This window comes from Mustela putorius, unplaced genomic scaffold (genome assembly GCF_011764305.1).
Source record: "Mustela putorius furo isolate JIRA1106 unplaced genomic scaffold, ASM1176430v1.1 tig00003853_pilon_pilon_pilon, whole genome shotgun sequence".
NCBI classification, from domain to species: domain Eukaryota; kingdom Metazoa; phylum Chordata; class Mammalia; order Carnivora; family Mustelidae; genus Mustela; species Mustela putorius.
In genome coordinates, this window is record NW_025422005.1 from 75,042,195 (window position 1) to 75,048,194 (window position 6,000).

Genomic DNA, 6,000 nt, shown 5'->3' on the forward strand with positions numbered 1-6,000 from the left:
TCACGTTGAGGTCTTTTATCCATTCTGAGTTTATCTTTGTGTACGGTGTAAGAGAATGGTCGAGTTTCATTCTTCTGCATATAGCTGTCCAGTTTTCCCAGCACTATTTACTGAAGAGACTGTCTTTGACAAAACAGGAAAAATATTTTTCTATTTCTATTTCTATTTTTCTATTTCTTCCTAATAGAGTTGTAAGACATTAAATGTTTCTATAAATTTATCCATTTATTCTATAGTCTAACTTTTTGCATATAATTTTTCATCATATTCTGTCACAGTTGTTTGTGTTTCTGTAGTTTCAGTTGTTGTTTGTCCTCTTATTTCAAATTCTGTTTATTTTAGTCCTTTGTTTAATGAGTCTGGCTAAAGGTTTATTAATTTTGTTGATCTTTTCAAAGAACCAGCTCCTAGTTTCATTGATCTAGTCTGTTGATGTTTTTAGTCTCTATTTTGTTTATTTTTGCTCTAATCTTTATTGTTTCCTTCTGCTTGTTTTGGGTTTGTCTGTTGCTTTTTTTTTTTTTTAATCTCCTTTAGGTGTAAGGTTAGGTGGTTTGAGATTTCTCTTGCTTCTTGAGAAAGGCCTGTATTACTATGTCTCCCTTAAAGCCACTTTTGTTGCATCCCAAAGATTTTGAAGCATTATGTTTTCATTTTCATTTGTCTCCATTTGTATTTTATTTCCTCTTTGATTTCTTGGCTTAGTAGGATGTTATCTAACCTCTATGTATTTGTACTCTCTCCAGATTTTTTCTTGTGATTTTAATGTCTTAATTAATTTAATTTCTTAGTGTTGTGTCAGAAAAGTTGCATGGTCTGACTTCGATCTTTTTGAGTCTGTTGAAATTTATTTTATGTGATCTATTTTGGAGAACGTTCTGTGTGCATTTGAAAAGAATGCGTATTCTGCTGTTTTAGGATGGAATATTCTAAATATACCTGTTAAATCCATCTGATCAAAAATGTCACTCAAACTTACTGTTTCCTTGTTGATTTTCTGTCTGGATGATCTGTCCATTGATGTAAGTGTGGTGGTAAATTCCGCTACTCATATTATATTCTTATTAATTAATTTCTTTGTTTCTTATTAACTGCTTTGCATATTTAGATGCTCTCATGGTGGGTGGATAAATAGTTGGAAGTTGTTATATCATCTTGTTGGATTGTCCTTTTTATGATTGTATAGTGTCCTTCTTGGTCTCTTGTTATAGTCTTTGTTATTAAGGCTATTTTTTTCTGATACAAGTACTGCTACCTCAGCTTTCATATCATTTCCATTTGTGTAATAAGCATTTCCCCATCCCCTCACTTTTGATCTGTATAGGTCTTTAGGTCTGAAAAGAGTTTCTTGTTGGTAGCTTTAGGTTGGTCTTGGGTTTTATTTGGTTTTGTTTTGTTTTGTTTTTTATATACATTCCATCACCCTATGTCTTTTGACTGGAGAGTTTAGTTGGTCTACATTCAAACTAACTTTAAAAAATTTTTTATTTATTTATTTAATTTCTTTTCAGTGTTCCAGAATTCATTGTTTATGTACCATACCCAGTGCTCCATGCAGTATGTGCCTTCCATAATACCTACCACCAGACTCACCCAACCTCCTCCCCCTGCCTCTCCAAAACCCTCAGATTGTTTTTCAGAGTCCATAGTCTCTCATGGTTCATCTCCCCCTCCAATTTCCCCCAACTCCCCCTTCTCCTCTCCATCTCCCCATGTCCTCTGTGTTATTTCTTATGGTCCACAAATAAGTGAAACCATATGATAATTGACTCTCTCTGCTTGACTTATTTCACTCAGCATAATCTCTTCCAGTCCCATCCATGTTGATATGAAAATTGGGTATTGATCTTTTCTGAGGTAGGCATAATACTTCATAGTGTATATGGACCACATCTTCCTTATCCATTTGTCTGTTGAAGGGCATCTTGGTTTTTTCCACAGTTTGGCAACTGTGGCCATTGTTGCTATGTACATTGGGGGTACAAATGGCCCTTCTTTTCACTACATCTGCATTTTTGCGGTAAATACCCAGTAGTGCAATTGCAGGGTCATAGGGAAGCTCTATTTTTAATTTCTTGAGGAATCTCCGCACTGTTTTCCAAAGTGGCTGTATCAACTTGCATTATCACCAACAGTGTAAGATGGTTCCCCTTTCTCCAACACTCATTGTTTACTGTCTTGTTAATTTTGGCCATTCTAACTGGTGTAAGGTGTTATCTCAACAAAGAGAAGTAAAAGGTATTCAAATTGGCAATGAAGAAGTCAAACTCTCTCTCTCTTTGCAAATGACATGATAATTTTTTTAAAAAAGATTTTATTTATTTGACAGACAAAGATCACAAGTAGGCAGAGAATCAGGCAGAGAGAGAGGAGGAAGCAGGCTCCCTGCTGAGCAGAGAGCCTGATGGGGGGCTCGATCCCAGGATGCTGGGATCATGACCTGAACTGAAGGCAGAGGCTTTAACCCACTGAGCCACCCAGGTGCCCCTGACATGATACTTTGTATGGAAAAGCCAAAAGACTCCACCCCCAAACTACTAGAACTCATTCAGCAATTCAGTGATGTGGCAGGATACAAAATCAATGTACAGAAATCAGTTACTTTCTCATACACTAACAATGAAAATACAGAAAGGGAAAATAGAGAATTGATTCCATTTACTACAGCACCAAGAACCATAAGATACATGGGAATAAACCTAAACAAAGAGATAAAGATTTGTACTCAAGGAACTACAGAACACTCATGAAAGAAATTGAAGGCACAAAAGGATGGAAGAGCATTCCATGCTCATGGATCAGAAGAATAAATATTGTTAAAATGTCTATACTGCCTAGAGCAATCTATACTTTCACTGACATTCTGATCAAAATTCTACCAGCATTTTTCAAAGTGCTGGAGCAAACAATTCTAAAACTTGTGTGGAATCAGAAAAGACCCTGAATTGCTAAGGAAATGTTGAAAAAGAAAAACAAAACTGAGGGCATCACGTTGCCTTATTTCAAGCTTTACTACAAAGATGTGCTCACCAAGACAGCATGGTACTGGCATAAAAACAAACACATAGACCAGTGGAACAGAGTAGAGAGCCCACATATGGACCCTCAACTCTATGGTCAAATAATCTTTGACAAAACAGGAAAAAATATATAGTGGAGAAAAGACAGTCTTTTCAATAAGTGGTTCTGGGAAAATTGGACAGCTCTGTGTAGAAGAATGAAACTTGACCATTCTCTTACACCATACACAAAGATAAACTTGAAATGGATAAAAGGCCTCAATGTGAGGCAGGAATCCATCAGAATCCTAGAGGAGAACATAGACAGTAACCTCTTTGACATCGACCACAGCAACTTCATTCAAGATATGTCTCCAAAGGCAAAGGAAAGAAAAGCAAAAATGAATTTTGGGGACTTCATCAAGATCAAAAGCATTTTAACAGCAAAGGAAATAGTCAACAAAACAAAGAGGCAACCCACAGAATGGGAGAAGATATTCTCAAATGACAATACAGACTAAAGGCTGATATCCAGGATCTATAAAGAACTCCTCAAAGTCAACACACACAAAACAGATAATCATGTCAAAAAATGGGCAGAAGACATGAACAGACATTTCTCCAATGAAGACATACAAATGGCTATCAGACACATGAAAAAATGTTCATCATCACTAGCCATCAAGGAGATTCAAAGTAATTTTTGATAGGTATGAATTATTGCCATTTTGTTATTTGTTTTATGGTTATTTTTATAGTTTTTTATTCCTTTTTTCCCTTGCTCTCTTCTTTCATGATAAGGTGACTTTCTTTAATGAGATACTTGGATTCCTTTCTCTTTATTTTTTGCATATCTTTTTTAATCAGGTTTTTCATTTTGGTTATTATTAGGTTTATTTATAACATCTTCTGCATATAGAAATCTATGTTAATTTGATGGTTGCCTGAATTTGAACTGATTCATTGCTCCTCACCCCTCCCCACTTATGTTTTAGGTTTATGGTGTCATAATTTATATTCTTTTATTTTATAATCCTTTGACTGATTTTTATAGATACACTTATTTTTTTTAAATGAACAGGTGAATTTTTTTTAAGATTTTATTTATTTATTTGACAGAGAGATCACAAGTAGGCAGAGAGGCAGGCAGAGAGAGAGGAGGAAGCAGGATCCCTGCTGGACAGAGATCCTGATGCGGGGCTTGAACCCAGGACCCTGGGATCATGACCTGAGCCAAAGGCAGAGACTTTAAACCACTGAGCCACCCAGGTGCCCTCAGATATACTTATTTTTATTGCTTATTTTTTTTATTGCTTTTGTGCTTCCTACTTCCTACTTTTCTAACTCTTATTTATGATCTTTCCTTCCTCAAAGAGTCCCCATTAATATCTTGTAGGGCTGATTTGTGGTCATGAATTCCTTTAACCTTTGTCTGGGAAACTATTTCTTCTTCTATTTTGAATGATACCCTGCTAGGTAGAGTATTCTTGTCCTTTCAGAACTTTGAATGTATCATGCCACCCACTTCTGACATCACAGTTTCTATTGAAAAATCTGCTGATAGTCTTATGGGATCCCTTTATGTAACAGTTTCCTTTTCTCTTGCCACTTTCAAAATTCTTTCTTTATCATTACTTGTGCCATTTTAATTACTATGCATCTTGGTGTGGACTTCGTTGGGCTGATTTTGTTTGGGGTATCTATATGCCTCTTGGATCTGTTTTCTGTTTCCTTCCTCAGATTTGGAAATTTTTCAGATATTTTTTCTTTAATAAAGAGTCTGTCCCTTTTTCTGTGTCTTCTGCTTCTGGCATCCCTATAATATGAATGTTACTACATTTGATGGAGTCACTGAGTTTCCTAAGTCTATTCTTATTTTGCATAATTTTTTTCTCCTACCTACCCAGCTTGATTACTTTCCATTACTCTGTCTTCCCGGTCATTGATTCGTTCTTCTGCTTTCTCTAGTCTACTATTTATTCCATCTAGTGTATTTTAATTTCATTTATCATCTTCTTCATCCCTGATTTGTTCCTTTTAATCTATTTGTTGATGGTCTCCCTGATGTCCTCTGTTCTTTTATCAAGTCTAGTGAGTATTTTTATGATCATTACTTTAAATTCTCTATCATGAATATTGCTTATCTCTGTTTTGCTTAGGTCTTTTGCTGTCATTCTATCCTGTTCTTTCATTTGGGATGTATTCCTCTGTCTCCTCATTTTGTGTAACTCTCTGTGTCTGTTTCCTTGTGTTAGGAAATTCAGCTACATCTCCCTATTCTGAAAAGTAGTGAACTTATGAAAAAACTTCCTATAGTGCCCTGCAGTGCAATGTTCCCTATTATCAGAACTTGACACATCATGAGTGTCTCATTCTGCCATTGTGGCTGAGTCATCTTCATTATGTCTCTTTGCCTGTAATGGGCAGTGTTTGGTCCCTGTGGTGTTAGTAGGACAGTCTAAGGATGCCAGAGGTTTGAGGCAAGTCAGACCAGGCATTTGCCATAAATGTAATCGCACCAAAATGCAAGGCACTTTTCATAGGTTATACCCTGAGAAATTTTCACTGGTGAGCTGTTCCTTCAATCTACCAGCTCTCTCCCGGCAGCCCACTGTCAGGGCCTCAGTAGGACTGGTATGTGGGGTTATCTTTCCCTCTCCCCAGGGCAGGAGTCACTTCGGAGTGGTGGTGGCCCCTGGTGGGGCATCTTGCACAGTGAGAGGTTTATGGCCCTGGTTTGGATGCGCTTTGGCCAAGGGCATGTTAGAGGAGGTAGATCCACAAAGCACTCAGGGATAGGGCATGCAGTTTTAACAAGATTTGGGTGGGTAGATGCAGTGTTGTCAAGATTTGCACCAGTATTATGGGGAGAGTACCTGCAGCACTGAGACTGAGGTAGAGCTATCTCTGGAAGGAGCAGATTCACCCAAATTCGGGGCAGTGGGCAGAGGGGTGGAGATCTAGGTGCATGGTTATCAGGTAGGAGTATGGGCATTGCTTT